General features: G+C 48.3%; 1 protein-coding gene across 4 annotated transcripts in view; it reads right to left on the bottom strand.

The window, feature by feature from the left end:
* Window positions 1–25,000, bottom strand: part of LOC144668953 (ELAV-like protein 2) — a 194,870-nt gene that overhangs the window by 114,112 nt on the left and 55,758 nt on the right. Inside the window, exon 1 of one of the 4 annotated variants that reach the window (XR_013573568.1) lies at window positions 1–231. This exon is cut by the window's left edge and continues 154 nt beyond it. The exons of 1 other annotated variant lie outside the window; for it this stretch is intronic. The gene's annotated coding sequence lies outside the window, so the exon portion shown is untranslated. Of the gene's footprint in view, window positions 232–25,000 lie in introns of those variants that run through there. 2 more of the 4 variants (XM_078531455.1, XM_078531458.1) reach the window with 2 other exon arrangements.

The following is a 25,000-nucleotide window of genomic DNA, read 5'->3' as shown; positions in this document are numbered from 1 at the left end:
GCACACAGGCGCGTGCGTGCACACGACACATACACACACACACACTCACACACGCACACACTCACTCACTCACACACGCGCGCGCACACACACACACACACAGGCTCAAAATAAAAAAAAAAGAGGCTGGGATGCTGATAGTCCCTACAGCCGTTCCTGTTGCTGCTCCCACTGCCCTCGAGGTTTATGCTGAATGGCTCTGCAGTGTGCTCCTGCACTCTTTATGTGCCCATCTGTTAGGGGGAGCATGCTGCCTGATTGGCTGCTGCCTCATGGAGGCAGCAGTGACGACACCTGCCTTTAACATTCATTACCCCTCCCCACTACACTCCCTCCCTGCCTCCGACCCCAACTGATTTATGGGGGATGCAGTAGTTCTCTTTTCACCTGCAGTGTGTGAGCTTGGAGTTCTTTTTTTGTGTGTTTGTCTGTGTGCGTGCGTGTGTGTGTATGTGCGTGTGTGTCTGTGTGCGCGTGTGTGCATGTGCATGCGTGTCTGTGTGCGTGTATGTGTATGTGCGTGTGTGTCTGTGTGCGCGTGTGTGCATGTGTGTCTGTGTGCGTGTGTGTGTGTATGTGCGTGTGTGTCTGTGTGCGTGTGTGTGTGTGTGTATGTGTGTGTGTGTCTGTGTGCGTGCGTGTGTATGTGCGCGTGTGTCTGTGTGCGTGCGTGTGCGTGTCTGCATGTGCCTCCGCATTGTGTGCGCGTGTTTCGATATATATTTGCGAAAGGACATTTCCACACAGTTTTATTTCAGCAAGCACCCCACACCCTCTCCCCACCACCACCACCACCCTACCCCACCCTACCCTACCCCGCCCCAGGTGACACAGGGCGTTGCAGTTATTCACCGGCTGCCTAAGAGATCGTGACGGGCTTTATTTTTTTCCAACGGACAGAAATGCGGTGATGCCCGCCATTCGTTAGTGGGGTTACAGCAGAAAGCGGGTGGGAGGGCGGGGGGAATGGACATTGACCGACCAGGATGTCAACCGCTTAAGGTTGGCGCGGTTTTGAGGGCACCCATTTTGTCATGTTCCGGACCTGGAAGGTTTGATGTGCTCCCTGTGCCCTGGGAGATGCCAGCGCAGAGTCGAGGTGCTACGGAAACGGCTAGGGGTGTTTGCCTTGTTGTCAGGCCGCTCGACAGCGGAATCGGTTCATCAGAGCACATGTCAGCCACGGAACCTCCGGGCGATTCGCCCTCTCCATTGGCTTTCTCAGTGGTGGTGGCGCAAGAGTTGGTAGGCTTGTAGGTATACGGGCGCTGCCATTTAACGAGGGTGATGCACTCGGGATTACTGCTAGCTGTTTCCAGGAGAGGAGTGCCATCCTCTCTTTGGGTGCAGCCTCCCCATCAAATTAGACGCATCCATCCCTGGTAGCATTGCCAAGCCTCCAGGATTGTCTTGGACCTTCCAGGATATGAGGGTTTATCTCCAAGGAAGTACTGCTGCGAGCAACAGCCAGGAGAGAAATCAAAGGGGCCATATAAATAAGGCTTTTTGTTTCACACTTAACCTTGAACACTTGTTTGTTTGTTTTAAGAGTAATAGGGATGGGGGATGAAAAGAGGCCGTTTGACTGGGCGGGGAAGTTGGAGGCTAGAGGTCATTTGGTGAAACCTCCAAGAATATGTCCAGCCAGAGTGGACAATCTTAACCTCATGCAGTGTGAGTTTAGGGAAGCAGACTGCTCTAGGGCCAATTCTAAAGTTGGGCGTCTCTAACCTGGCATCTGCTCCCTTTAACTAGGAGCCCACGGCCAACGAATTGCGAGTTATTTCTCGATAGGCGTGTGGTGATGTTGCAGCCATTATTCACGCGTAAGACTTAATTCTTCAAACGCTGCCTTTGGCAATAGGACCCAACCTAAACCTACCAGCACCACACAACCTTCTGCTAAATATCTGTGCCTCGTATTTTCACGCTACACTGTGTTACAAATGAAAACACAACCTTAAAGTACTGGCCGTGCAAGAGCTTAACCCGAAACTGACGATGACCATCCAACTGTAAGGCTCGTTGACCAACTTACAATTGAGCTCCAACTGACCTGACCTGTGTTTACTTAACATCAACTTAGACTCTATTAAATTAAAGGGACAGACCTGCCACAGCAAAATTACTCATTACATGACATTATATCCCTGTCCTTAAATGCAGTTGGTTCTAATTTGTTAAAATGCCTTTTATCTCCCTGTCAGGAAGTAACATTTTGGGATACAGCACACGAATAATATAAGACTTGACCTGAGTCTTTCCACCACTGGGTTTTTCCGTTTGTCATGCCTGGGTCTATTAACGAGGAACATAGGTGCAGACAGAGACCATTTAGCCCTTTGATTCTTTTCCACCACTCGATGAGATCATGCCTGATCTGTGACCTAACTGTATACTATGTGCCTTTGCCCCTTATCGCTGAATACCCTTGGCTAGTCTGTGAATCTCAGTTTTAAAATTCACAATTGATCTAGCATAAACTGCGGAAGAGAGTTCCAAACTCCTACCACCTTTGTGAGTGGAATTTCACTCCTGAGAGCTCTGGTTCTAACTTTTAGACTATGCCCCCTAACCTAGTCCTAGACTCTCCGACCAGCAGAAATAGTTTCTCTCTATCTCCTCTTTCTGGTCTCCTTAATACCTGAACGCCTTTGTTCAAATCACCCCTGAACCTTCAAATTCTAGGGAGTACAATCCTAGTTTGTGTAATCCCTCCTTGTGTTTTAACCCTTGGAGTCCAGGTATCATTCTGGTAAATCAATGCCGCACTCCCTCCAAGACTGATGTGTCCTTGTAAGATGTGGCGCCCAGAACTGCTCTCAGTAGCTCCAGGTGTGGTCTAACCAAGGATTTGTATAGCTGACACAAGACTTGATGGAGATTGATTCCTTGGGTAATTGAACAACTCTATTATTGTTCTAATAGGCAACTATCAAGTTGGTAGAATGTGAACGGGATTGATCTTGCTCTTTCCTGAATTAGCAATTCCTACATACCAATAAAACAATTTTTTTTATTCTTTCACAGGATATGGGCATCACTGGAAGGCTAGCGTTTGTTGCTCACCCCTAATTGCCCTTGAACTGAGTGGCTTGCTAGGCCATTTCAGGGGGCAGTTAAGAGTCAGTCACATTGCTGTGCATCTGAAGTCACACATTGGCCAGACCAGGTAAGGACAGCAGATTTCCTTCCCTAAAGGACATTAGTGAACCAGATAGGTTTTTACGACAATCGATGATAGTTTCATGGTCACCCTCACTGAGACTAGCTTTCAATGCCAGATTTATTGATTGAATTGAAATTCCACAATGGTGGTATTTGAATCTATGATTTTGGAGCAGTAGCCATTAGATTACTGGCCAAGTGACAATAACCACTTAACCATCATCTCAGCGAACATAAGATAAATTGTTTCTATTTAAATAACCGGAGAATTGAAAAAAACAGGCATTTCATAGTCAATTAGAAAAACTTCGTAAGCAACAAAGGAAGCTCTGTAATGGAACCTAAGATAGCCTCAAGAACTTTAGGGCTGAATTTTCCCTGCAGGATTCTGAACCCCAACATCAGGCTCAAGCAGGATCAGAAGGCCGCACTGTGGGGGAATCAGTCACTCAATGTGGCTTTTCCCCCATTCGGCCAGTTAATGTCTCGCCATCCAATGAGGGACAGTGAGTGGGCTTTCGATTCTGGAGGACCAATCATAGGCTTTCCAGCCTTAAAGCGGCAGCAGGGCACCGTGGCAGGTAAGTTCAGGGTGATAATTGGTCCCCAAGCCTGATGCCAAGCATGAAATGCGACGCAAATCCTTTTTCTGATAGTCGGTTTATTTACAGAGTGCAGCATTACATATGTCTTCCTCCGATCTACTCACCCACCCACTGTTCCAGCAGTCCCTCTTTATATGTACTCAAGATACTTAATCAATCAATGCCCTCCACCTGTTTAGCCTTAACAATACAATTAACATAACGTTAGCAAAGGAGAGGGCACCTCAGAATGGAGGTGCGCTCTCTCCATCTTCTTCAAATATTAAATTAAAAATGGCCTTTGCAGTAGGGCAACCATGTTTGTGGGGGGGCGGGGGGGAGGCGGGGAGTGGGGTGAAGAGTGGGGTTAGCAGAGTACCTCCATAGGGCAGCCTGCAGCTGCTTCTGAACCCAGGCAGTCAAGGAGGATCTAAAGCTGCCAGGAGCACTCCCCGCCCCCCACCCCACCACCCTCCCACCCACCCCAACCCACCCCCTCCAGCCCAGTCTGCTGCTGGGAGGTTGCCTCTAGGCAGCTACTTTGTCCCCTGCTGCCTCTGGGGACCCCCAGGACCGAGTAGAGAATTCTAGTCGGCCTTTGCCAACAGGCCTTTAATTGGGTCAGTCAGCCTACCCACCACTGGCAGGTGAATAGCCCTGTCACTACTCACTGCAACACCCCCCTCGCCCCCTCCATTTGGGCCCTGAGAAAAATGGCCTTCTGGGGTGGGGGTGGCAAAATTCAGCACCTGCCTCAATCTCAACCGCGATGGGGGCAAAAAAATCAAGCCCTTTGTCTCTCATTGACCTCAAGATGTGTATTTACACACAGCTCTTAGCAGCAGAATAGTACATCACCCCATAAAACACTCGATGGCATTTTATAACTGTAGTGTCGCTCATGGTTTGCTGATGTTCAAAAAAAGACCCCCCCCCACATGCAGAACTATATCAAGGTAGTAACCTTGAGTTTAAATTGTCGAATCATTGAAATTTACAGCACAGGAGGAGGCCATTCGGCCCATCATGTCTATGTTGGCCAGAGCCATCAAGGGGAGATGATGGCATAGTGGCAATGTTACTGAACTTGTAATCTAGTAAGCCCTGGTTAATGCTCTGGCAGACGTGGGTTCAAAACCAGTGAATAAAGTTTTTAAAAATACGGAAAAAAACGTACACCCGCCTTAACATGTGTACGTCAAAAAATTCTGCCGAAAATTTTTTATTTTTTAAAATTCGATTACGGAAACCTCATCCCGCCAGTGGATAAGGTTTCCTAAAAAAACCCCAAAGTCTAGCCTAGCCGACTCACCCACCCACTGTAACATTGGACGGGCAGCGAAAAATCCAGGTTGATTCGTTGGTTAATGGCCTTGATAGGGCTCTTAATTGTCGGCGGGCGCCCCGCCGATTCTCGTGGGCGCCCGCCCGCCGACCGAACCATCGCACCAGTGCGCGATGACGTGGGGATGATCGCCGCGCGCTATTTCACGCTCGGACGCGTGTTGGGCACCTCCACCCGCCAAGTGGAAAACCCTGACCCCTGGCAACTACCATCGATTGTCGTCAAAACCCATCTGGTTCACTGACGCCCCTTTAGGGGAAGGAAATCTGCCGTCCTTACCCGGCCTGGCCCTACATGTGACTCCAGACCCACAGCCACCTGTGGTTGGCACGTAACTGCCCCTCTGAAATGGCCTAGCCGGCCACTCAGTTCAAGGGCGATTGGGGGTGGGTGACAAATGCTGGTCTTGCCAGCGACGCCCACATTCCATGAAAGAATAAATTGAAAAAACACAACCAACCACCCTTGGTCTGTAGCCTGGTAAGTTAAGGCACATCAAGCGCATACCCGAGTGCTTTTTTAGAAATGATGAGGGTTTTTGCCTCGATCATCCTTTCAGACGCTGTGTTCCAGAGCCCCCCACCACCCCACCCCCGGGTGAAAAAGATTTTCCTCAATCCTCGTTAATCCTTCTCCCAACTGATTTAAATCCGTGCCCCTAATGGTTACCTTGGGTTAGGGAACAGAGAATTCGACCGGACTTCCCCGTCCTGAGCATTGCCTGATGATTCCTGCTGCACGTCCGCTGATGTTGGGGTTCTTGGGTTTATAGGGCCATGAGGAGGCCATTCGGCCCTTACAGCCTGCCCTGCCATTCAATGAGATCGTGGCTGATCTGCATCCTGACTCCATAAACCCGCCTTGGTTTCATATCGTTTCAGTAGCCTAGCCTAGCAAAAGAAAATCGATCTCAGACGCAAAGTTATTGGCTGAGCTGGTGTCCACTGCATCTTGTGGAAGAGGTTTCCAGACACCTACTGCACTTTACCCGAAGAAGTCTTCCCTAACCTCTCTCATGAATAGCCTGGCTCTGATTTTGAGGTTGTGCCTTTCATGTCCTCTACTCCCACCAGTGAGAAAAGGGTTCCTCGACTAATCTATAAATTCTTTCTTAAAAAATCCGTCAATCCAATCACCCCTTAACCTTCATTACGCCAGGGAATACAAGCCTTGTCGATGTAACCCCTCCTCAGAATTAGTATTGAGGTGCTCCATGGTCAGCTGACACTTGCTTGCCTTGGCTTACCGCAGGGGCACAAGAACTATGAGCAGGAGTAGGCCATTCGGCCCCTCGAGCCTGCACTTGACAAGATCATAGTTGATCTGATTGTGGCCTTAACTCCGCTTTCCTGTCTGCCTGCAAGACCCTTGTCTCCCGGTTATCGCTCAAAAATCTGTATAAATCAACCTTGAATATATCCAATGCTTCAACCTCTGCTGCTTCCTGGGCAGGAGAATTCCACAGACTAACGACCCTCTGAGGGATAAAACATGTCCTCATATATCAGGGAGACACCTGATTTTTAAACTGTGCCCCCCTAGTTCCAGACTCCCCAGTAAATGTGAGCATCGTCTCCCCAGAGTTTGGGAGTGTGGTGTTTATTACACAGTGGGACACTACAAAGTATTTACAGCTCAGAAACCGGCTGCTTGGCACACCAGGTCCATGCTATTAGGCTCCACCAACCCTTTTAATCTGACACCATCAGAATAATTGTTCTCCCTCATGTTTTCAGCTAGCTTCCTCTTAAATGTGTCAATGCTAGTCACCTCAACGGCACCTCCTGGTAGCGAGTTCCAGGTTTTAACAACTCTCTGGGTTAAGAGGTTTCTCCCGAATTTCCTACTGGATTCATTGGTGGCCATCTTATATTTAAGGTCCCTAGTTTCTGGTCTCCTCCTGAAGTGGAAACATCTTCTCCGCCTTTTCTAACCCTTTCATAATCTTGAAGACCTTTATCAGGTCACCCCTCAGTCTTCTCTTTTCTAGACAAAATAGGCTCGATATTTCTATCCTTTCAGAAAGATATAACTTCACAGTTCTTTTATCGGTCTGATAAATCTTCCTTTGCATCTTCACCAGTGCCCCCGTGTTCCTTTTAATAATAACGGAGACCTGAACGGTGCACAGTAGTCCAAGTGTGGTCTAACCAAGGCTCTGTACAAGTTAACTCTTCAGAAGAAGAGTCGTACGGACTCGAATCGTTAACTCTGTTCCTCTCTCCACAGATGCTGCCAGACCTGCTGAGTTTCTCCTGCATTTTCCGTTTTTATTTCAGATTTCCAGCATCCACGGCATTTTGCTTATAACTTCTCTGTTTTTCTAAACCTATTCCTCTAGGAATGAGCCTCAGTGCCGCTGCTGTGTTCTTTTATGTTCCCATTAACCTGTGTTGTTATTTGTAGTGATTTATCTGTGTTTCCCCTGATTCCTTTGCTTTACTCCCTTTAGATATTTATTTTCCAAGGAATACCTGCCCACCTTCTTCTTCCTTCCAAAATGTTCCACTTCTCAGTGATTTATATTGCAGTCCATTGGCCAATTATACGTCCCTTCTGCGAGTTTTCTTATGTTTTGTTGCAGTCATCCTCTGTACGTCCTCCCCCGCCTCCCCAGTTTGTTTATTTCCTTCTTTATTCTTTCATGGGATGTGGGCGTCGCTGGCAAGACCAGCATTGGTTGCCCGTCGCTAATTGCCCTTGAGCTGAGTGGCTTTCTAGGCCATTCCAGGGGGCAGTTAAGAGTCAACCACATTGTTCTGGGCCTGGATTCACATGTAGGCCAGAGCGGGTAAGGAGGGCAGATTTCCCTCCCTAAAGGACATTAGTGAGCCAGATGGGTTTTTTTCGTGAGAATCCATGGTCACCGTTACTGAGACTAGCTTCACATTCCAGATTTATCCAAATTCTACCTGCTGCTGCCGTGGTGGGATTTGAACCCATGTCCCCAGGGCCCTTTTGTAAATGATGAAGACTCGTGGCCCCAGCCCAGTCCTCTGTGGAACTCCACTTCCCACCATTCGCCAGCCTGAGTAGCTACTTTTACCCTCTACGTTCCTCTTTCGATGTTATGCCCAGCTTGCTCACCCAGTCCGCTTCTTGTCCCATGACTGAGCTCTTTTTATTGCTGGGCCAATAATCCAGAGAGTAGATGTTCAAAAGCCACCACGGCACTTTTAGGGCTTGAATTCACTTAGGTAATTAGGTAAAATGCCACAGTCCTACACAGGACCCTAGGCATCTCCCTCCGTTAGAAAGGAACCATTGGTTAAAAGCAGCTTAAGGGGCACCACTCCACAAGAGTGGGGCAAGGCCAGGAGGCCGGGTCTCCGTGAACTATCGCGGCCGGTACCGGGATTGAACCCATTGATGTCACTTAGAAAATGAGAAACTCGAGTTGGTGTCTGCAATAGTGACCGTGAGGCCATCGGGTTGTCATAAAAACTCCACTGGTTTTACTAACGTCCCTTTAAGGGACGAAACCTGTCGCCCTTACCTACTCCGGCCTTTGTGTGACTCCTGTCCAACACCAGCCTGGCGGGCTCTTAATTGCCCTTTGAAGTGACCCGGCGAGTCGGCCAGTCAAACTGCTGCAAAGAATAGAACTATCCGGTCCTCTTGGCCGTGAATTATAACACAATAACAGGACACCCAACCCAGGCAACTCTGCACAGCCCTCCTCACTTATGCCTACAGACCGGAGCTGAGGTTGGGAGAGCTGTCCCAGAGACCTGTCACCGCCTCGATGGACAAGGCGGGCAGGGCACGGTAACATCGTTCCCCCCCCAGTTTCTGTTCCAAGCGATAAGCCATCGTGACTCAGATGTATATCCTCGTTGACTCTCCTGGAGTTCCCTCTACCTCGTATCATTGTGGGTGCCCCTACACCAGACGGACTGCAGTGTTTGAAGGGAGTAATGTTCATACCTTAGTGGCAACTAGGGTGTGAGCAGAATTGTGAGTGACCAGGACAGGGTGTGATTTGGAGGAGGTGTGAATAAGCATTGGGAGTATATACTTGCTTTATGCTATATTCTTGTTGGATCATTGCTTTATATAGAGGCTGAGCTATTTCCCAGAATTGCACAGCAAGCGAACTTCCTGTAATCTTGGAGTCAATGTTGGGCTGCTGCCAAACTCAGGGGAAAAAAATCCATCTGACCGATTTTGTTGGTTTTCCCCTCACACGTTATGTCACTGAAGTAATCACTAATGTAACACAGTACCTTGGTTCACAAACAATGGAATAGCAGTTAAAACAGACACTTAAAATAGCATAAAAGCAAAACACTGCGGATGCTGGAAATCTGAAACAAAAACAGAAAATGCTGGAAAAGCTCAGCAGGTCTGGCAGCGTCGGTGGAGAGAGAAACAGAGTTAACGTTTCGAGTCCGTATGACTCTTCTTCAGAGCTGAAGAGAGGTGAAGATGTGATGGCTTTTATACTGTTGAAGACGGGGGCGGAGCAGGTGGAGCAAGGTAGGAGGTCAGGGCAGTTTAGAGTAGCATGTAAGTAAAAGATTTAACCTCTTCCTTCCTCCTATTTGCACCTTGCTCTTCATTCCGCATCCCCTTCTCTCCCTGTCGCGTCCTCTCCCTGTCCTGTTCTCTCCCCCTCTGCCGCCTCACCCTGGCCACTTTCCTTTCTTCTGCCTCCCTGCCCCACTCTCCGTTACAGAGGTGTATGTAGCTAACCTCCCTTTCAAAACGTAAAGGAACTATAGCGGGTAACCCAGCTCCAAACGCAGGAAGCTTCTCACGCAGGTGGGTCAGTCATCATCAACGTCTGCAAGGCAAAGGTGACTCAACTTGTCGGAGACTGAAGGGGGTGTTGATGTTTGAGCACTGCTACGTGATTTATAATCACCGCAAGCGGAAGGACATCGCTGCACTGCAACAAAATTGACCCAGCCCTGAGATGGTGGGACCTTCAACCCCTCAATGTAGTTAATCCCCCTCACTCGTCGTTCCCTCCTCAATCATTCCGGAGCGCCTCTTATTCCGTGTGGAATATAATCGTATCCTGATAAACTGCAGTGAGGCTTGCGAAACGATGGAAGGCTTTGAGAGGGTTAAGTAGTGAAAGGCTATATCCTCTACTCGGTAACCAGCAAGCATGGACTGCCAATTCTTGCCAGAGGAAGAAGGTGAATAATTATGAAGATCTCTATTCACACACAGAGGGCTGAATTTTATGTGACTCCCGGTGGGTGTGTTTCCCGCAGGGTGTGGGGGTGTGGGGGGGACATATAATAGAATGGGCACGCATCCTACCACCTCCCCCCTCCCCTGAGCTCACCCCCATTATACTGGGGTGGGGGGGTTGGGGGGGGTAGTTGGTGGGTAGGCACTGAAATCGGCAGCCCACCTGCCACATTTAAATGAATAATTACGGGTGTTGTGACCCAGCAGTTTGGTAAAGCTGAGTTATTTAAAAATCCCAGAGGGAAACTTTAAACAACTGTCATAACCTATATTTTTAAGTGGTATGTTTGAGATGCAGCTCTAAATTCAGGAATCAGACCACCAGTTCTCGAGAGATTTTATATCAAAATACATGAGACATTTATTAATGTACGCAAGTTAAATATATACACATGGCTACAAATTACTACTAGCATAACTTTTAACAAATTCCCAAACTAATCTCCATTAAGGCAACAGCAACACCAAGGCTTAACCAAACACCAGGCAAAGCATTTTCACCTTACGAATTCAACATGAGGTTCCTTTCACTTTGGTTCCTGTGGCGACAGTTGGAGGCTTACAGCTACTTTGATGTTACATTGCCCCTGCCCTGCACACACGAAAACTGCTATCGGTTATATCCAGCACATCTCATTGAATGTAAAGTCTCACTGTATCACCAGCTTCTTTGAACCCCACCTCTTCTAACAATAAAACATCTTTCATAGTACCAATTTTATTAGTAATATAAACATTGCTTGGTCTCTGCTGGCTAGGTGCCAGATTTCACCCCACTTCTTGAATACTCTATTCAAAAAATGCAAATACACTTTACCTCTCTTACATATCAAATCTAGAACATATCAAAGCACCCAGACCAGCCGGCTTTAATCCAATTAAGATACACCCACAGAATAAATCTTAACTTTAAAAGAAAAATACTTTCCAATAATATTATGCACATTAGTAGCTTCATGACAATGGGTCAATTAGGTTTGTTATCAAGCCAATAGACCCTGCCATTAAAACGTTAGGCCACTGACACCTTCCTGGCATCACTGGGGCTGATGGAGATGCCAGCCAATCCGATTGGTTGGCAGTTCTAGAGGGCGGGACTTCCTCGCCAATGAGGGGTGCAAGCCCCACTCGGCCCTCGTTTGTCCGCCCCTCAGAGCGTTTTATGGCTGGGAGGCAGGGGGTGTGGTTGGGGGGGGGGGGGGGGGGGGTGGGATGGTGGGGTGGGGTGTGCAGGGGGGGTGAGGGGTTGGTGGAGAGGGGGTGGTGGGGGTGGGTGGGGTGCGGGTGAGGGTGGTCCGGGGCTGGTGGTGGGGGTATGGGGCGTGGCTGGTGTGGGGGTGGCGCAGCGGGGGGAATTGTGCGGGTGGGGGATGGGGAATTGTGGTGGGGGGTGGGTGGGGGTGGGGGTAGGGGGGCAGCTGAAGGCCTGGCCACCATCTGTGGAGTGATTTAAATTGGAGATACACAAGACGCCGGAATCGAAGGTGTACAGGGATCTTGGAGGGTTGGAGAGCCGGAGGAGGTTTCAGGGGTACCGAGGCCATGGAGATATTTGAAAACAGGGATGAGAATTTTAAACTAGAACATGGGCTGATTTGACCCTTTGGGGGCCGAGATGACAGGGTAGATTTTCAGTGTGCTGCTCAGGCCTAGTGGCCATGGCCTCTTATCGATTTTTATCTGCATTTATTGAAGCGGCGATGAAAAGTGGGCACTTTCTATAAATGGCAACGCCAGTTTCATGTCTAGGCAGCATTACAGAGGGGAGTGGCTACATGTTTCATAAAGAACGAGGAAAGCAAAGGCAATTGGCACTCAAATAAACAAAGAACTTGCATTTATAAATCGCCTTTCACGGCCTCAGGACATCCCAAAGCCTCTTCCAGCCACTGAAGTACTTTTTTTTTTGTGTCACTGTTTTTATAATGTAGGAAACACGGTAGCCAATTTGCGCACAGCAAGATCCCACAAGCAACAGTTCAATAACAACAGGCCGTCTGTTTTAGCAATGTTGGCTGAAGGATACATGTTATCCAGGGCACCGGAGTGAGAACTCCATCGCCCTTCTTTCGCAATTGTGCCGTGGGATTGTTTACATGCGTCTGAGAGGATAGGGCTTGGTTTTAACGTATCATTTTAACATATCCAGTTGCGTCTGTCAGGGCGATGGTGGCGTAGTCGTAATGTCACTGGACTAGTAATCCAGAGACCCAGGTTAATACTTTGAGAGGGACAGCACCTCATCCTCCGATCAGGCACCTTACAGCCTTCCGGACTTAACATTGGGTTCAACAACTTCAGACCATGAACCCTCTCCTACCCACTCGACCTCTTTTTTAATCCCATTTTTATTTATTTATTTATATTTATTTATTATTATTATTTTCTTAAATTCTTTTATTTATTTGCTCATTTTTTAAAATCCTTTTCCTCCCCACTCCCCCCTCTCCCGCCTCCCCCCACAGGCCCATCTGTCACTTGTCTGTCTATTGTGCTTTCACAGAGCACTGACCCTTGTTCTGTTTTAACACATTCTGCTATCTTACCTTTTTTACTTCTTTACTCTTCTCCACTACCAGTAACATTCCCTTTGTCCTCTGTCCATGACACCTTTGTCACTCTCCCCTTAGCTGTCACCTATCCCTGACCTTCTATCTCATTCCACCTGCTCTACTCCCTCTTAAACAGTATAAAATTCATCGCGTTTCTCCTTCTCTTTAGCTCTGAAGAAGAGTCGTACAGACTCAAAACGTTAACTCTGTTTCTCTCTCCACAGATCCTGCCAGACCTGCTGAGTTTTTTCCAGCATTTTCTGTTTTTATTTAATACTTTGGGGGGGGCATGGGTTCAAACCCCGCCACGGTAGCTGGTGGAACTTAAATTCGGTTCAGTGAAGGCCAGTCTCAGTGATGGTGACCATGAAACTAACATCGATTGTCGTAAAAACCCATCTGGTTCACTAGTGCCCTTTGGGGAAGGAAATCTGCCATCCTTACCCGGTCTGGCCCTACATGTGACTCCTGACCCACAGCAATGTGGTTGATTCTCAGCTGCTCTCTGAAATGGTCTAGCCAGCCACTCAGTTCAAGGGCAGTTAGGGATGGGCAACAGATTCCAGCCTTGCCAGCGATGCCCACACCCCATGAAAGAATAAATAATAAGAAAAAAATGCACACGGTTCACAGGTGTAATGGGCAGAATGACCACCTTCCTAGTTGAAACTCCTATGATTTAATTTTCCTTTTGGCTTGTGTGATAGGCTGTGAAAACCCTTCATCAAATATGATTACCCACCAGGGAGCTTCATTGGAGCAGAGAAGACTGAGGGGGCGACCTGATCGAGGTGTACAAGATTATGAGGGGCATGGACAGGGTGGATAGGGAGCAGCTGTTCCCCTTAGTTGAAGGGTCAGTCATGAGGGGACACAAGTTCAAGGTGAGGGGCAGGAGGTTTAGGGGGGGGGATGTGAGGAAAAACTTTTTTACCCAGAGGGTGGTGAGGGTCTGGAATGCGCTGCCTGGGAGGGTGGTGGAGGCGGGTTGCTTCACATCCTTTAAAAAGTACCTGGATGAGCACTTGGCACGTCATAACATTCAAGGCTATGGGCCAAGTGCTGGCAAATGGGATTAGGTAGGTAGGTCAGGTGTTTCTCACGTGTCGGCACAGACTTAATGGGCCGAATGGCCTCTTCTGCACTGTGTGATCCTGTGATTCTGTGACTGAGCCTACAACACTGGTAATATAGCAATGGAATAAACGTTGGTCAGGACTATGTCCTTTATATATGGGGACCTGGTAATGATTTCAAGGCTACCGTCATGGTGGCGTGGGCTCATCATGTGCACTCTCCACCTCACCTGGCAGAAGCACTGGGCGAGGAGCATAAACTGAGGATGAAGGAATCCAGCCCCACAGCTCATTTCCACGTTATCATGCTTTGTATAATAGACAGTTTTACCTGAGGGAATTCCTGGAGTGACTATTTCAGCGTGGAAAATAAAATTGAAATGTACAAAGCCATCAATCTGTTATATTCGTATTTGTTAATGGACAAATGTGTATTAACATCCGCTATCACTCCCACCGCAGGATTTCCACAGAACAAATCGCAGAACAGAAATATCGAGAGCTGAAACTCTGAAAATGAGAACGCTGAAAATACAGAGCAGGTAGAGAAATAAGAGTTGGAAGGGTATAACCCTCTTGTCCCCCTGGCTCCCTCTCTCTCTCTCTAACTATATCTCGCTTTGGTTCTGCTGCACTCTCTCTGGCTCTTCCTTTCTCTGACTCTCTCTCTCTCTCTCTCTCTTCTTCTCTAGCTTTCCCTCCCTCTCTAGCCCTTTCTCTCTGTGTGTCTCCCTCTCTTTCTTTGGCTTATCTCCTGTTTCTGACTTTCTCTCTTTTTCTTCCTCTGTCCCCCCTCTCTCTCTCTCTAGCTCTCTCCTTTTCTGGCTACCCCTCCCTCTCTAGGCCTCTTTCTCTCTCTCCGTGTCTCCCTCTCTTTGTCTCACCCCCTGTCTCTGGCTCTCTCTCTCTCTCCCTTCATTGTCTCTCCCTCTCTCTTTCTCTCTCTGACTCCCTCTCTCTCTTTTGCTGCATTTTTTAAATCTCTTTCTCTGGCTCCCTCTCTCCCTCTCTGGCTCTCACCGTCTCTGGCTCCCTCCCTCTCTTTCTCTCCCTCACTTTCCCTCTCGCTCTCTTTCTCTCTCTCTCTCTCTCTCTGGTTCCGTCTCTTCCCCTCCCTGGCTCCCTCTCTCCATCTCTCCCTCCCTTTGATTCTTTCCCTTTCTCGGACACTCCATTCCTCAGGCTTTTCTTCCCTCTCTTTCCATCTCATGGCTTCATTTTGTGATCTTTAGGCCTTGGCTTTTCTTCATGATGTGCTGCCAGTATTCTGAAATCACAGCAACAATGGTTATTACCTCCATCGCCAACCTGGTCCTAACTAATGGCAAAAGGAACATTGATTTCAAATAGGGGATGCAAAGGCTGAAAGCCCTGAATGTTGGCGTATAGGAGACCAAGCATTGTGCTGTGTTAATGCACGGGCTCAGGATTCACTGGGAAAGTAACAGTGGGTTCAATGTACTCACTGCCTTGAGTGCGTAGAACTTGAACTTCAAATCACCAACATTGCATTGTTCTAACATTAGCTGCATGTAAACAGGGGCTCACCCTCAGCCTCCCCATGAGTTTCACAAAATTACTGCATATGCACATTAATCACCCATTAAACTTGCCACAGAAAGGTAAGGCTGGTAATCAACAGTGTAAGGACCATTTTAATAATGAGACTTATGCAATGTCACTGACCTGCGACCCCCCCAGACCCAACGAGGGAACAATTTAAACCCACAAAGTTTTGTTTCTGCAGATGGGAAATTGTACTTTGAGGTATTTTAAACTTAAAATAAAAAAAAAGCTATTTATTTTCCTTTTTGTCTATTCTCTCTCAACCCAATCTTTCTTTCCCTCTATTTCTCGTTCTATACCTAATTTGACTCGAATTGACCCTGTTTCCTTCTCCGTCAGTCCCCTGATTCTTCCTCTGTCCTTAAACTTAACCGATCGAGGGTTATGGAGAAAAGGCAGGAAAGTGGAGCTGAGGATCATCAGATCAGCCATGACCTCATTGAATGGCAGAGCCGACTCGATGGGCTGAATGGCCTACTTCTGCTCCTACGCCTTATGATCTTATGGTCTTATAGACTGTTGGTCCTATCGTTCAGCCACGTCCCAATTGCCCCATTGCCGTGCTGTTACCGCACTTGCCGCAATTTGAAACACAAAGGTTTCTCGGGTTGATGAGTGAAACAAGTCTAAGCGAGGAGGGGCATGGTGAAATGCCCCATTTAAGCACATTCTAGGATGCTGTCTGTCAATCTCTGGGATTCCGGGGCTGAATCTAATCTGAGTGAAGGAGTGAAAGTCTCTCTTTTCCAAGTTCGAGCAGTCTCGGTCCAACACCTCACGACTCTAACTTGGCAACAGCAGACATTACATTTTCCACCTTCCTCAGCTCGTTGAAGGCAATGGAGACTTGCCACACTGGTACGCTGCCTCTTATTGTTCTATTCTGATCATGATAAAGTAGATGCGGAGAGGATGTTTCCACTTGTGAGGAAGAGCAAGAGGCCACGATCACAAGATAGTCAGCAAGAAATCCCACGGAAATTCAGAAGAAACTCCTTCTTTGCTGAGACAGTATTGGGAATGTGGAACTCAAAATCGCATAGTTGTTATAGCGCAGAAGGAGGCCATTTGGCCCACTGTGTCTGTGCCAGCTCTTTGCAGGAGCAATTTACCTAGTGCCATTCCCCTGCCATCTCCCTGTAACCCTGCACATTCTTCCTTTTCAGATAACAATCTTGAATACCTCGATTAAATCTGTCTCCCGCACACTCTCAGGCCGTGCATTCCAGATCCTCACCACTCACTGCGTGAGAAAGTATTTCCTCATGTCACCTCGATTCTTTTTGCCGATTACCTTAAATCTGTGTCCCCTTGTTCTCAACCCTTCTACCAATGGGAACAGTTCTTCCTAATCGATTTTGTCTAGACCCCCTGTGATTTTGAATAACTATCAAATCTAAACTCGCTATCACAGGGAGTGAGTGAAGTGAATCGTATAGATGCACTGAAGGAGAAACTAGGTAAGCCTTTGAGGGACAAAGGAAATAAAGGGTCATACTGATGAGGAAAGACGAGAGGAGGTTTGAATGGAGCATAACTGTTGCCTTGCACTGGTGGGGAACACCACCATCTGGAAGTTCCCCTCCAAGCCACACACCATTCTGACTTGGAAATATATCGCCGTTCCTTCACTGTTGCTGGGTCAAAATCCTGGAACTCCCTCCCTAACAGCACTGTGGATGTACCTACACCACATGGACTGCAGCGGTTCAAGAAGGTGGCTCACCATCAACTTCCCAAGGGCAATTATGGTGGGCAATAAATGCTGGCCTTGCGAATGATGCCCACATCCCATGACTGAATAAAAAAAATGGCCTGTTTCTTGTTTGCTATCCTATGTCATGACATGTAATACATGGCCTAGGAGTGCTTAATGCTATCAATGCTTGAAATGGGCATACACACATTCCCAGCTCTACTACTGAGCACCTCGATAGGCAAAACATTCATTACAACAGTTACTCACAACACAAATATAAAACTTCAGCAGTGAGCTATGCTTACAAGCACTTTCTTAGTCAAGACAATGCAACTTACAGATGGATGGACAAGGCCTAGCTAATATTAGCTCTCTGTCAAAGCCTTCTATTGCAATTAGTATTATTATTGGAGTTGCACTGAGGGCGCCATGATAAGGTGTGATAGATATATGGGGTCCTTCATTCTGGAGGCATGTTGGCCACTTAGGTTCCCGTTTTATGCCTGTAAAATGAACACAACACCATCCTAATCCTAGGAGTTGTCAGGTGCTAAAGTGCTAGAAGGATGGGTTGAATGATTTATTCATTCCAATTTGGCTTCAGGGCATTGTTGGCCGCAGGACTCCCGATCCTCTAACTCTGTATCACACTGAGCGAGGTGAACTGGGGCTTGCATTTACTGCTCCCTCTTGCTAGTTGATGGTGCTCAGTCTTGCTGCTAATATTGATGCGATTTTTGCTTCCTTGGTGAACCAAGCAAAATTGGGCAAGAGCAATCTGAGATGCCTGGTGGTGCAGCACATTGGGACGGGCAATGCCATAGACTGTTGGGATCCGAGTGTGTGTCTATGGTCCCACGCGTAGTGAGCTACTTGACTCAGTCAGGCTATCGAAGAGAGGTCGAATGTCACTACGATGAGGAAGCTTAGGAAATACAAAGAGCTCCCCCAAAATGGAGGTGTGACTGAAGGGGCTCGACACCCTTCAGCATTGTCCCACATTTAGTCGTGAGCTGGATGCCTGGACTAATGAGTCCAGGGTAAGTGGTAGTCTTCACATAAGACTTGGTGCAAATTTATTTAGCCAGATCTCTTATGAGACTAGAAGTCCCAATGCAGGCCCTTGCAAAGAGATTTCAGGCAAACCTTTTCCCTGCAACTTACTCCTTAATTTTCCATCATATGACCTTGGCAGGTATAGTCCTTTTATGATATTTTAAGATTGGGGCCAGTTGTATTCTCTACCAGACAGCTGGCATGGACATGGTGGGCCAAAGACCTCCTTCCAAGCTGTAAGCCTCCTATGATTTCATTTGAACGAATACCTCTGGATAGTATATTTCTTGACGACAGTTTTTGCAGCTACAAAGTACCAGTTGGAAGGTGATCTAACTGTGAGAGTCTCGTTCCCTGCAGACTGTCGAAATACAATGTCAACATGGCCCTCTACTTCTTCGATCAGGACAGGAGGCATGTCAGCATCTCGGGGATGTTTTTGTCGCTGGAACCCCAGCTGACCTTTCTGCACCAGGCAGACATCCTGACACGAGAAAGTGTTGGGCTGAATTAGCAGACACGCCTGAGCCTCTGAAGTGGTGTCTGGATCCATGCTCTGATTAAAGATGAAACAGTCATGCCAGCGTTGACCTTTATCACCTTGTGGCTCACTTCACTTCAGTTGGGGGAGGGGGGAGGGGAAAGAAATGTGCTTTGCAGCATCTCAGCATCCCCATGTCGCACTGTGTGCCTTAGTGGACCATTCATCTTTGAAGGTGAGATCTGAACAAAATAGGCAGGAGAAAAGGCTGAACAGTTTCTACCTTCGCTGATGCATCCCCGGCATCACCAAGGCCACCAACTCAGAGACCCTGGACTGCGTTAACTCCACGAGCATACACTCACCTCTAGGCCGATGACATCTGTACTGGCCTGGCCATGTTCCTCGGAGGTGACCAGTATAAGACCGGCCACTGGGTCAGAACCTGCTGGGCGTCCATACCTGCACAACAAGGACACCTGCAAGCAACCAATGAAGATGGCGGACATTGACACAGGCAACTAGGAGATAGTCACTGACAACCATGACCTCTGGAGGCTGGGGGAGGGGTGATGGGGTGTGGGGGGGGGTGCTGTAATAGAAGAGACAAGGTGAAGTGAAAAGCTGAGCTGGCCAATAAGAGGGCCCAGAGAAAATGGAGATCAGCGAATTGTGCACCTTCTCAGCTCCACTGTCTTCACCTGCACAAATGCAGCAGGGAGCCTGATGCCTGAGTGGGGCCCCTGAGCCACACCAGCCGATGCTTAACACAGAGCTGACCCACCACGGTGCACATGAGATGGATTTAGGCAGCCACAGGGTTTTTGGATGTGCAAGACCCCGCTCCTCTGAATAAAATAGAGGCACCTCCTCGCCAGGATGACTCTTCAACATGTCATGGTTTCTCCGAATGCACTAGGACCAAAGTTGCACACTGATAGCTATCTGTCCTCCTTGTCCATCTGGGCACCTTTGTGAATAGGAACCAACTCCACGCCATGAATGACCAGCTGAATCGCAACGTGGTTTAAAGCCCGACTTCTTATCTTGAACAGGTTCCATCTCCTCATCTTGAGGATCCACTCCGAGGTGGGTGCCCCTCTCGCGGTGACACGTGAACCGATTTTACTTTGCGCTCTGCGTTTTGGATCACTCCACCTCATGCTGCCAGTCAAGGGTGTTTGCCTTTTCTTAAGGAACCCTGTGATCCTCCAGAAATCTGACCCACCAAATGGTCTCAGGGGTTACAAGATGAGGAAGGTATCACTGCCATTCCCCCAGGTGATCTAAACTTGGTGACTGCCAACCTGCCAAATAACCGTAGCCTAGAAGCAGCCTTCGCGATGTGAGGGAGCACCAGCTTGCTGCATTTGTGTGGAATTATTTTGCCTATCAGTAAATGATGGATGTGATAACTCATTTGGAATAAAAGAATTATTAGGATATAGGTTAGATTATTCATTCTTAGGATGTAGGCTTCGCTGGCTAGGTTGGCATTTATTGCCCATCCCTAGTTGCCCTTGGGAAGGTGGTGGGTGAGCTGCCTTCTTGAACCGCTGCAGTCCATGTGGTGTAGGTCCACCCACAGTGCTGTTAGGGAGGGAGTTCCAGGATTTTGACCCAGCGACAGTGAAGGAACGGCGATATATTTCCAAGTCAGGATGATGAGGGGCTTGGAGGGGAACTTGCAGATGGTGGTGTTCCCATGTGTCTGCTGCCCTTGTCTTTCTAGATGGTAGAAGTCATGGGTTTGGAAGGTGATGTCTAAGGAGTCTTGGTGAGTTCCTGCAGTGCATCGTGTAGATGGTACACACTGCTGCCACTGTGTGTCGGTGATGGAGGGTGTGAATGTTTGTGGATGTGGTGTCAATCAAGCCAGGCTGCTTTGTCCTGGATGGTGACGAGCTTCTTGAGTGTTGTTGGAGCCACACTCATCCAGGCAAGTGGTGAGTATTCCATCACACTCCTGACTTGTGCCTTGTAGATGGTGGACAGGCTTTGGGGAGTCAGGAGGTGAGTTACTCTCCGCAGGATTCCCAGCCTCTGACCTGCTCTTGTAGCCGCAGTATTTTTATGGCTAGTCCAGCTCAGTTTCCTATGATGAAGGGATTGTCTTATGAAGAAAGGTTGAGCAGGCTGGGCCTACACCTCATTAGAGTTTAGGAAAATGAGAGGTGATCTTATTGAAATGTATAAGATTCTGAGGGGGCTTGACAGGTTAGACGCTGAGAGGATGTTTCCCCTCCTGTGGGGAATCTAGAACCCGGGGGCAAAGTTTAAAAAAAAAGCGGTCTCCCATTTAAGACATGGGTGAGGAGGAATTTCTTCTCTCAGAGGGTTGTTAGTCTTTGGAATTCTTTTCCCCAGAGAGCGGTGAAGGCTGGATCATAGAATATATTCAAGGCTGAGTTAACAGGTTTTTGATTGACAAGGGGAGTCAAGGGTTACGGGGGACAGGCAGGAAAGTGGAGTTGAAGCCACAATCAGGTCAGCCATGATCTTACTGAATGGCAGAGCAGGCTCGATGGGCCGAATGGCCTACTCCTGCCCCTATTTCTTAAAAAAGATTGCAAATAAAGCACTGGGATTCATATCTGGAGGAACTGAATTCAAAAGCAGAGAGGCTATGTTAAACATGTATAGAATCTTGGCTGGGCACCACTTAGAGAACTGGGGGCAGTGCTGGTCTCTGTATGGTAAAAATGGACATAGAGGCACTGACAAAAGATGCAACAGAGATTTACAAGGATGATAGCCAAACTGAGAGGTTATAACTATCACGGTGGACAGAAGCGACTGGGGCTCTTTTCACTGGAAAAGGGTGGGCTGTGGGTTGCCCTGATAGAGATCTTTAACACGTTAAAGAAATTTGATAGGGTAGATGTAAAGAGGGGCTAAATCTGATAATCCTTGTAAATGGGCACAGGGATTGTTATGCACAATGAATCAGTGTTGGTTGATTGTGATGAAGACAGCACATCAACTGTGTGCTGGCCATTCCTTCCAATGATTTCAGAATCCTAGCCATTGGTAAACATGCTGTCGACTGGCTGGGCAGGTCAATAGTATTGTGCGTGGCGAGCACCACTTAAAGCTAGCTTGCCCCTCTTAAAGGGGAAGTGCACTGTGGCTGGACCAGGTGCTGGTGCTCATGAAGGAAGTGACTCTGGCCGGGGAAACATTGAAAAATGGCACCGCGTGACAGAGAGGGGACGGCAGGGTTTCCGGACGCTGCGCTGGAGGCTTTGGTGGAGGAAATCGAAAAGGGGGAGAGATGCCCTGCATCTGTGGGGGGTAGGCCATTCGGCCCATCAAGCCTGCTCTGCCATTCAGTAAGATCATGGCTGCTCTGATTGTGGCCTTACCTCCACTTTCCTGTCTGAGATGGTTAGTAGGTGAGTGATGGGGTGGAGGGCGGTGTGATGAATTGAGCAGTGTCTCAGGCTGGTGGTGCAATTGGCAGGATATGGCATTTGAAGGCGCATTTACCGACCTTTAACATTGAGGCGAGGTTGTTGAACTAGTTGTGGCACTGTATCCAGGCCCTCAGGACTTGGCTCCTGGCCCTGGCCTCCCACTGCCTTGTGAGTGTGCCTGAGACACTGCTCAATTCATCACCCCGCCCTCCACCCCATCACTCACCTACTAACTATCTCTAACAACCAGGACTCGTCCGTGACAGTCATTTGCTTCATCGCAGCCACACAGGCTTCGCAATGCCCCGAGTTCCACACCCACGTCTGAAAGACTGTACACACACACCGACAGTCATATCACCCAAACAGGTCACTGAGAGACCTTCTCCCTCTCCTCCTCCTCCTCCCCCTCCTTCCAGCCCTGTGTCATTCTCCAAGCTACATTCCAAGGGGGATGTCTGCTAAAGAGCCTGGGCCTAGGAGAAACTGATTTGCGCAGAAGCCTTGAAGTCAGCAAAAAACCCCCCCAGCACCTGCCGCCTCGCTCCCTGTAGGCCTCTGCTAACTTTAAACAACTATAGAAAGCACCAAACGCTTGTAGAACCCTAGCCCCAGCCAGAAGAAATCAACCAACAACTATTCTGTAAGAGGTTGACCGGTCCCTTTAAATAGCTGTTGGTGGTAGTGGGATCCTCCTGGCTGTGGAACGTGTTTTTAGTTGTAAGAGGTTAAGACAGGGCGTTGACTGGAGTGTTGAGCTCCAAAGTGGCAGCTGACTGACACCATGATCTGCTGGGGCTGCATACTTGCAGTGGTCGTTGGCGGCAAGCACACTAATGCCATCTCCGATATGGCGTCTGGCACGATTCGGGTGCGCTCGTACATGGATGCCATTTTGGCGCTCATAGCACCCCAAAAAGCACGTGCAAACGGTACCATTTTCTTGCCTGACCTTTCCATTGCGGGAGAGTCCGCACCTAGAGGCCATCGATATAAGATAGTCACTAATAAATCCAATAGGGAATTCAGAAGAAACTTCTTGAGTGGCGAGAATGTGGAACTCGCTACCACGGGGTACAGTTGAGGTGAACAGTGCAGATGCATTCAAGGGGAAGCTGGATAAACATATGAGGGAGAAAGAAATAGAGGAAAATGAAGATTGGTTGAGATGAAGAGGAGTGGGAGGCTCATGTGGAGCATGGACCAGCACAGATTGGATGGGTCAAATGGCCTGTTTCTGTGCTGTAAATGCTATTTGATTCCATGTAAACAGCTTGTGTGCTTATACGGTGATGTTAAGCAATCTCGTTTCATGGCTTTTTTTGCTTGCTCCTTTACATTCCTGTTCTCTTCACACAGCAACCCCGCTCGACAAGGTTTCAGTGTAAAATGAGCGCGAGAATATTTTATCCCTTCGAAAAAGAATGTTCCTTTCCCTTTTCCCTGGATGGTTTCAGCAGCCCTCAGCACCTCATCTGAGTGGCCGGGTTTTCCCTGAGTGAGCCTCGGCACTGAGGAGATGGGGAAGAAGGGACTGATATCATTATCCAAACGTCAGATCTTATCCTGGTGTCTTCGCACATCCACCTTTCACCATGAGTCACTGTACAGTGATGAAGCCTGGCTGACTATTCCATTCAATGATTCAGCAGGATGGAGGCCAATTGTAACTCCCCTCCAACCAACGTGGCCATAATGAGCTGTCGATGCTAGGAGACCATTGGCGCTTTCAAGACTGAGATCAATAGTTATTTATTGGGTTGGGGTATCAAGGGATAAGGAGCAAAGGAGGGTTAGTGGAGCTGATGCAAAATCAGCCAATGATCTATTGAATAAGGGGACAGGCCCAATGGGCTGAATGGCCACCTCCCAATGACCCACATTGGCACCCAATCCAGCAATGCCTTGATTTAAAAAGTCTCCTTCCTTGATTACATGGCCTCACCCCTCGCTACCTCTGTCATCTCCTCCAGCCCTATAACCATTTGAAATCTCTGTGCTCCTCCAGTTCTGCGCATCCCTAATTTTAATCGGTTCCACCAGCGTCCTTGGTTGTCTAGGCCCTAAGCTCTGGAATTCCCTCCCTAAGTACCTATGGCCCCTTACACCCACCTTCCATCGTCCCTTGGAAGACACTGGTTCAAACCTCTTTGACCAAGCTATTGGTCACCCCTCCTAACACCTCCTAATTTGGTTGGGTGTCACATTGTATTGGACAACTGCTCCTGCGAAACACCTCGGGATGGCTTTGCTGTGTTAAAGGTGCTATACAAAGGCAAGTTGTTGTTAATGTTCCTTCTTACGTTCCTGTGAAATCAGTGTGGCATCGCTTCGCTTGGCAGGGTTGGTGATAAACGTGCACCCTGCTTGCCAACCTATTGATGGGCACCTTTCAGGTTCCAGCAGGGCTTTGTTTTCATTCTATCGTACAAACACGCTTTTCTAAAAATACACTCTGACAGGTAATAGATGTTTTCGTTTCACAAATAGACACCCCTGCCTGTTGCCTGACTGACTGAGCAGGCATTAAGGTCTGTTTACTGTTGGGGATTCAGAGCCGGCTGCCAGGAGCTCTGAGCACACGTTCGGAAGGATGGCAGCGGGTCAGTGTCGGACCTCTTCATGCCAGGCTGCGTCCACCTGCTCTGCCCCTTTCGATGCCCCACTGAGGGGGGAGTGCGACCCTGCCAGTGGGTTTCGCCTTTTCGGGACAGGCAGTCAGAACCTGGGAGAACAGCTTTCAGACGGAATGTTACGTTGTAAAGTGATTAAGAGCGAACAGGGAAAATGTCTTTTCTCTGCTGAGGGGAGTTGTTGGTGGAGGGGGACCATCAAATTTAGAATCGCCTCCA

The sequence above is a fragment of the Cetorhinus maximus genome, chromosome 28 (genome assembly GCF_964194155.1).
Source record: "Cetorhinus maximus chromosome 28, sCetMax3.hap1.1, whole genome shotgun sequence".
NCBI classification, from domain to species: Eukaryota; Metazoa; Chordata; class Chondrichthyes; order Lamniformes; family Cetorhinidae; genus Cetorhinus; species Cetorhinus maximus.
This window is presented reverse-complemented; position numbering and strand designations above follow the sequence as displayed.